At 34.7% G+C, this 8,929-nt stretch overlaps 1 long non-coding RNA gene across 1 annotated transcript in view; it reads left to right on the top strand.

Annotated features, from left to right (window-relative positions):
- LOC110270120 overlaps nt 4,915-8,929 on the top strand; it is a 14,013-nt gene continuing 9,998 nt past the window's right edge. Inside the window, exons 1-2 of the long non-coding RNA XR_002359249.1 lie at nt 4,915-5,100; nt 5,425-5,430. This is a non-coding gene — a long non-coding RNA (uncharacterized LOC110270120). The remainder of the gene's footprint in view (nt 5,101-5,424; nt 5,431-8,929) is intronic.

Genomic DNA, 8,929 nt, shown 5'->3' with positions numbered 1-8,929 from the left:
GTTGCGTTTTTAAAACTTTCGAGGGTATAATTGTTGTTAACAAATATTAGGGTTATTATTGTCAGTGTTTTACAAAATCGGGGTAATAATTGGTAATTTACTCAATTTTTTTTCAAATGTTTGTCCCATCTTGAGTTGATAATCTCTGTGTAAGGTTGATATGCAGTCTTACTATGCTTGAACATTTCTTTGATTCCATTTTCTGACCTCAACATACCTTCATAAACAATTCCCAGTGATGGTTTATCATCGGAATCTACCAAGCAGGATCAGTTTTCCCCCGAACATTAGAAGTTTGTGATTGACTTTCGTTAGATGCGGGAGGAAGAGAAGGTTCATTCAAAGCAGAATTATTTTTAGCATGATTATTCCTAGGTAGTTCTTGGTTGATACTTTCATCCATACCTAAACATTACCAGCAATCCAACAATGGTTTTTTTCAATTTCTATATTACAACAGCCCACTCCAACTCAATAATCTCAACTTTCAAGTTCACAACAAACAACATCCAAAATTTTTCAAAATTATTCACAATTATTCAACAAACAACAAAATCCAGTTCACTAAACAAAGTAAAATCAGTTCAGTAAACAACAATTATTAACCAAAGTTCACTATTCAGTTTAGCAGGATCAGTTGAATCAGTTCACAGTTTCACACTACACAGTTCAAAGAAAAATAAAATAGGGAGACAGAGTTCACAGTAACAGAGTTAACAGTTTCAGAGTTCATCTAAAAAAATTACCTGGAACTCTGGAAGCTCGAAGGCGCCTTCAACAGAACATGCAATAGGGAGAGTGTGAGACAGTGACGCCGAGTGACTAAGCAGTGGTGGAGCACCTTCGAAGGAACGACGGCTGCTGCGAGATTAGGTGGCTGTTCGAAGGAACCACGGCGGCGGCACGACGCGGTGGCCGGACAGAGGTGAGGGACGACGAGCTCGATGAGAACCCCTGTCGTGTGAGGGTCAGAGAGGCGTTCTCACCTCTGAAGCTCGACGAGGAGGGGGATTCAAGGAACGAATTTGGGATTTACTCGATTTAGGGCTAAGCAAAGCATGAAACGGCAACGTTTTGCTGCCCAGCCAAAAAACCGGTCGGGTCACGGTTCGGTTCGACCGACCGATAACCGGCCACTTCACTGGTTCAATCCCGGTTTTTAAATTCTACAGTTTTGTTGTTTAACCGATTCATTTTTCTGTGCAGTTCATGGTTCAACCGGTTTGACCGGCCAGTCCGAACCGGTTTTCAGAATCTTGTTTTTTAGTACTTATTTGGTGGGAGTAGATGCAGTGCTGTGGTGAGGGACGAAGGACCTGTTTAAATAGGTTAATAAGTAATCACATCCATTAAGGCCCCGTTTGGATAGGTTCATAAGTGATTTTTTTTTTAACTTTTAACTTATGAAAATGTATAGTATTAATGTCTGGTATAATTTTCAAAACCAAATTGCAACTTTCTAAAAAGCTATTTAAGTGTTTATGGAGAAGTTAAAAAAAATGATTTCTCTCATAATAAAAAACTTTTGAGAAAATGATAAATAGGTCCTTGACCTCTTGGTTCGCCGACATTTAAGTCCCTAGAAATTTAAAAAAAATATTTAAGTTCCTAACATTTTCAAAACCTGGACATATCAATCTCTAGGTCTAAATGTCTCATTTTAAAAACTTTCCCATGTGTGCATCCGTATATCGGCCAAATCAGGACAACGGAAGCCACATTTGATTTTTCCATTGGGTTTGACAGACCCAAGTGAACAGAGAGATCGAGAGATCGATGTGTCTAGGTTTTGAGAAAGTCAGGAATTTAAATATATTTTTAAATCTTCTGGGACTTCAATGGGACTTCAATGTTCATGGGCCAAAAGGTCAAAGACCTATTGTCCTTTTCTTAAAGCTTTTTATCACAATTCTTTTAAAATAAGTACTTTTAGAACTAAAAAACCAAACACAAACTATTTTTTAATATAAGCATTTATTATTTAAACTATTTTTTTAATATAAGTTTAATTAAACTATTTATCCAAACTGGATCTAAGTGTTGTTACCTACCTAACTCATGGAATGATGAATTTGACTCATGACTGGATTCTTCATATATCAATTTGAGACATAATCTTTTGAGGATCGGCTTTACAAACACATAATTTTTTCGGGATTATTTGAAAGTAAAATGATCATATTGCCTTTATCAATTATCGTTACAAATTTATCCTTCTTTAGCTTATGTAAATCACTACAAGATCTAGGTATTTAAATTTTGTATGTAATATCTTGTGATCACAATGATTTAGTAGTTTGAATTGTTAATGAATTACACTATTATAGGCTACAAGTTATTAGCCTCCCTACAAAAAATTAAAAATCCACGGCTATACGATTTAAGATGAAAATATCTGCATAACTAAAACCAAAGTTTCCACCGATTTAATAGGAAGCGCATCTAACTAACTAACATGAAAAAATTGGAATTTAAATAAGAACCTATCTAATAGCGAAAGCACAAAAAATAATTTTTTTCATAATCTGTACAATTAAATAAGCAACACCCAAGATATTTCAAGCAGTAAATATAGTGACAGAAATTAAATAATTAAACATCAAAATTTTTATCATGAAAAAATCTCTAAAAAAGGGACGAAAAATTCACGAGATCTAGTCCAATAAATTCTTCTACTATCAAAATAATTGGTATACATTATACAATCAGTCTTTTTAATAGTACTATGGCATCTTAATAATCAACAAAATATATGATAGAATCAACATAAACCATCCACAAAAATGGATATCTCACATTAGATAAAAGAGAATGTAATACAACTAGCAAGTTATATCCTAATGTTCATCTCTACACCAAAAACAACATACTAAAATTTCATAAGAATTGGAGCAAGTTTAACAATTTAATATGTGCAATATTGGACTGCCCTTTTCCCTTTTCTTTCTTCTCTTCTCAATGCCGAAACCCTCTCTCCCTTTCGGTTTCATTTTCTTTCTTTCAAAAAAAATGAAAGAGCCTCTCTTTCTTCACGTCGCTTATAGCCACTTCTTCCTCTTTTTATTTTATTTTTATTTTACTTAAATGTATGGGTGCCACTAGAGTTGGGGACCTACCAACAAATCTCTCTCTAATCGATTCAAGTGGGAATAGGCTACTCTACCAAGTAGGGGTGTAAGTTACCGAACCAAACCGAAATTTACTGCAAAATCGAACCGAAATTTACAACAACCGAATAAAAACCGAAAAAAATTGGTTTTTTTTTGTTTTTTCCGAAGTAAACCGATCGGTTCGGTTCGGTTTTCGGTTGGCTCAGCAGAAACCGAACCGAACCACAGAAATGGTTTAGTAATACATTAAAATGAAAATTTTAGACTTAACAAATGTGTTTGTTTTATGTTTAGTTGTTGGAATGAGTTGAAATTGTATTAAAATAAATGTTATTAAAATTTTAGTGTTCGTCTCTAGAAATTTCAATCTTCATTGTTGTTGTAACACCCTCACTATCAGAAGTCACGCTTCCGGATGCGCTACTCTGATAACAAGAAGTATTACGACTATTTTACATACTAAATATTAAAATAGGAGCCTATGACTCGACATTGTATCGCTGATTTCTTTGAAAAACCAGAAATAAATACTTTATGTTAAGAAAAATACAAACAGGCATAGATTCATATACAAGACTGCTTACATAATATTTCAATATATTATACATATAAAACATATAATTCATATCCCTCTTACAAACTTGTAATAACAAAGACGAGGGAAGAAAATAATCTAATTAATACAACAGCATATAAACCAAACGCAGTATAACTCTTCTTAATGCTTCTTCATTTGGTTCCTGAAAAGGTAAAGCTGTAGGGGGTGAGAACCTAACCACATGGTCTCACCACGGAGTTTCAAAGTTGTCATAAGAAGATATTTAATAAGAAAACTGTTTTTAAGCTTAGCGATTATCATTGGCTTATGAATCTTTTAAAACCAATACGAAATCGTTCAAAACTTTTTTAAAGAAACAATGTTTAATCCTTCATAAGTCTGAAACCTTTCCTTTCGTATAAGAAAAACTCAATCAAAAACTAACCACGCAATCAAACAACACAGTCATTAATTTAGCACCAAAGTTCATTCTCAAATGTAGCACGCCAGGACAAACACAGGCAACACAGACAAGGAAAGCACAAGTAGGTAGCAGTTATAGCAAATAGTTCAAGTAGCAGTTAAGAACAGTTTAGCAATTAGGCAAACCAAAACAAGTTCAAACCCAAGCAAAGCATACAAATACATATGATGCATGCCTGTCCTACGGCTGATGAGGCTCATCTGTCGGTTATCCAGCCAACCCGACAAGTCTGAATTGTCCTTAGACTGTCCCCCGACGTGCATCCCCAAGAGTCTATGCACAGCTTTTTCTCAAATAATCAATATTGCTCAATGGGGGTAACATTTCCGGGAATTTATATAGTGCCCGGTCACACTTACGTCATAGGGTCAACAGAGTATCGAGTTTTCAACCCGGTACACGTGATGGCAAGCCACGGCACTTAATCCAGAGAACCTCGTATCTAAGATATTTCAAATTCATAAGCCATATAAATAATTCATTCATCATTCATCAATATCTTAGCCATTCTCAATATCATCATCATTCGTCAATCCATATCCCATTTCCAAATTCATTCAAAAATCATATTTCAAATCAATCCTCATCATCCTTCTTTCCGTTAATCAACAATCTCAAACCAAAACATAATTCTTTCTTTGATAAATAAAGTAATCTTAAACCACATAATGCTTAAAATTAAACCTTTTTAAAATAACTACTTCAAATGAAACTTCTAATTTTATAAAATTTCGGCAGTATCTCCTCTAAAACTCGGAATCTGCCACCCTTTTCGGGTTCCAACAAAACCATTTCTCAAACTCCTTTCAATTCAATTTCAAAATCAGAGCAATTTCAATATCTCAGATCATTTTCAATTTAAACTCATTTTTCAACAAATCAAGCTTATTTCTAATATTATAATCCTTTCCAGATCTCAATTCATTTCCAACAAAGCCAACCAACATTTACTCAAACCCTTTTCAATGGTTTCAAATCCGAGTCATTCACAAATCTCAAGCTGTTTTCCAAACCCAAATTAACTCTAACATCAAATCATTTTCCAATTCTCAAATTATACTTGATAAACATTCAAATCAGATTTTCAAATTAATCTTCCACTCACTATCTCAATACCAACTCAATATTCAGAAATAGCCACAGTCAAGTAAGCAATCACATTCATTCAAGGCAATTCAGTTCAATTCATAAGACTCCGTAATCACTAAAAATATTTATTTGCTTAAATATCAATTTATAACAACTCTTAAGAATAAAAATGAGTTTAATGAAAACGCCCCTACCTCGATTAGTCGCAAGTTGCATAATTAAACCCATTGAATCCTTATTCTCATGCTAATCGGCAGCAGCCGCAGAAATTCCGATAACCACATATTTGTCATAATTTAGAATTAACACGGAATGGATATTGAGCGATATTAGAACATAATTGATAATAGAATATTGGGATAAATAAGAACAAAACCGAATAATCTCACCACGATAAATAGAATAGAGCGACACAGTAGCAGCTTCCAAATTGACCGGACAGCAGCTCTAATAGCGGCCGGAAGCTCTGATGGTTCTGTAGCAACCTTAATTTCGACGCACAAATACCGGAACCCAAACCTAAGGTACCCACATCTCAGAATCTCCAACAGATTACAATAGAACACTGATTTCAAGAAGTTTCGGAAACAAAGTGCTTACCAAGAAGACAAGGGTTTCGGCGGCAACTCCAGTAGCTACCTCTAGTGGCGGCGGCAGCTGAATAACTCACAATAACAACTTCATTCAACATAAACACTCCCTCACAACAGCAATGGAACAACTTAAGCGTACAAAAGGAGATCAGAAATAAGGGTAAGGCTCACCAGAACAGTAGCGGCTTCAACGGTGGTTCTCCGGCAACAACGGCGCCGTTTTCTGGCAATAGAGGCACGACTACAACAACGGTGGTGACAGAACAGCAACTCCAAAAACCCAACCACTGAACCAATCTTCACCAAATTCCAAACCTTGATTTTGGAAAACCCCAATCCACGGACCTTCCTCATCAAACCCCGATGACACCGTGCAACTCATCGGCGTCCATGGCAGCGGCGGAGATGAAGCACGGCAGTGAGCTGCTATGTACATCGCATCTTTTTCCTCTCTCCTTCGTCCAACGGCAGCAGCGACGGCAAGGGTTCTGGCGGCGACGAGCACGAGCAACGGCGAGTCAAGCTTCACGGACGACGCGGTTCCCTCCTCCTTCGCGGCCTGCTCTCTCGCCTCAGATCTGATCCGCAACGGCGACGGTGAAGACCTCGACGGTGAGGACGGCGAGGGCTGGACGCAGGCTTCGAAGCCTCCTCGGCACTGCTCTCTCTCTCCTCTTCGTCGGCGACGTGGCGGTGGTACACGACGGTGGCGTACGCAGACAGCCTCCCCGGCGCTCACTTCCTCCCTCTCCTTCCTCGCCTTTCCTTCTTTCTTTTTCTTTCTTTATTTTTCTTCTTTGTTTTCTGAAGCAATATATTTAGGTTAGGTTTGGGGAAGGGAAGGAAGTGGGGTAGAGGGTTAAGATTAGGGTAGTTTAGGTCATTTTAATAAAATTAAGGGTATAGAGTATTAATTAAAAACCTAATTTCATCTATTAAAATTATTTTAAAAATATCATTTGATTATTAATTTACTAATTGACTTTTAATCGAATAGTTTAATTTAAAATTAAAGATACAACAACAACAACAACAATAACAACAACAACAACAACAACAACAAAGTCTTATCCCACTAAGTGGGGTCGGCTACATGAATCAAACGACGCCATTGTGCTATGTCATGTATCATGTCTACAAAGAGACCGTTTACATGTAGATCTCGTTTGAACACCTCATGGATGGTCTTCTTAGGTCTTTCTCTGCCTTTCGCCCTTTGTCCATCTTCCATCTCATCCACCCTCCTGACTGGATGTTCTATCGGTCTTCTTCTCACATGTCCAAACCACCTGAGACGCGATTCAACCATCTTTTCCACAATGGGTGCTTTATAAAATTAAGTAAAATTTCTAATTAATTATCAAAACCTAATTTAATTAGCTTTAATAAAATAATTTCTGAAAATAAAATTTCTAATGAATAAATGAATTAAAATTAATTCACAGTAAGATTTACTTGAAAATTCTGGATCTTACAGTTGTCACTTTCTAGAGATAGTAAAAATGACTGAAATTTTAGTTTGAATCTCTGATCTTTTTTCTCAATATTAAATTTTATTTCTCCGGCCTTAATTTTAGTCTTTAAAAACAAATACTAGCTTAGTATTAAATTTGGATAAAAGGGTGTTTTTTTTTTGGTCAGGGGATAAATAGGTTAAAAAAACAAAATAGGCAAGCGCCCACTGGGCTTTCCCGTCTCCCCTTGCTGGGTTAGGCGGACATGCTGTTTTTGGTGGTAGTAAAAGTCTAGTCCCGCTTGCCTTTTCCCACGAGTTAAGCGAGCGGGTTACCACTTGTTTGTCACCCCTAATTCTTGGCACAGGGTGTATTCTAGTTCACAATATTTGAAGGAGGGAGCAATAGTTCTTCACCAAATCCAGTCACTTACAGATAAGTATGGAATAGAAAAAGTAAATATTTTTCATCCTTTCCAAAGACAATGTATGCCTCACTCCGGTTTGTCATTCAATATTATATATGTGTAGGTTGATTTAATGATTTTGGAAGTAGATTATCTACTGGGATTTTTGTTTCTTCTATGGGTGTGGGGAGGGTTCGATGTGGTTTGACATGCTCTGTCTTTGTAGTTAGAACATAGACATTTTTTTTTTTTGTTTCCGATCATAGACATTTTCTAAATGAGATTTTAATTTTGTTTGGGCTCGTTAGATGGGCTTTACTAAAATGTTTGGGCATTTTAGTTTTCGATAATTAACTCTAGACATAAACTAGAATATGTTGCAAGGACAATTCGAGTTTAATTAAAAAAAACACAACAAAAAAAATTTATTTTAATCTTTGTTAATTAAAAATTAAGAAAATGAGTTTAATTTTGATGCATAGAGTATAAAGTCTTTTTTATACAATAATTATCTAATTAAATTTATATATAAATAATTTTTAAAAATATTATTTTAAAAATTAGTTGACCGTATAAAATATCTATAGAGGATGAAAAATTACATTCTAAACAAAGAAAATTATTTTTCGTTTTCTTGATATTCATAGGTTATTCGCTCGTCTGCCCACAATTCTTGCTTCTTTTTCGAGTAATAATGCTACTTAGCATGCATAAACCTTGTTATTTGTATACTATGAAAAATGTTAGACAACAGCATATGCAAGTAAATTTTTTGTTCATATATGATGTATAGTTCATTTACAGATGCCAGTAATGCAATTGTAATATAAATTTATGATGCACATATACTGATACAGACACAAAATATGATACGACATGAGATATTCGGACACACAAATTTAAAATTTTTATAAGACATGGAAATACGACATATATATAAAAAGTAATGTTACACATCCAAATCTTTTTATAAACTAAGTTCAACCAAGTTAAAAAATAAGACTTGAAATAATGTTAGGTATAACAAGTTTTTGTTATTTTAGACCAACTTGGTTGGACTTGGTTAAGAAAAAGACTTGGATGTGTAGCATTATTCATATATATAATATAAAGTATTTTTTAGATAAATTATAATAATATTTTGGTATTTTATTGATATTAAGATATAAATTAGATTTTTAATATCTTTTTTTAATTATATAAAGTATGAAAATATTTTTTTCTTTTAATAATTAATCATATAGCACTACAAAAA

The sequence above is a fragment of the Arachis ipaensis genome, chromosome B03 (assembly GCF_000816755.2).
Source record: "Arachis ipaensis cultivar K30076 chromosome B03, Araip1.1, whole genome shotgun sequence".
Lineage (NCBI taxonomy): Eukaryota > Viridiplantae > Streptophyta > Magnoliopsida > Fabales > Fabaceae > Arachis > Arachis ipaensis.
Note: the sequence above shows the minus strand (reverse complement) of the source record. Positions and strands in the feature narration are given on the sequence as shown.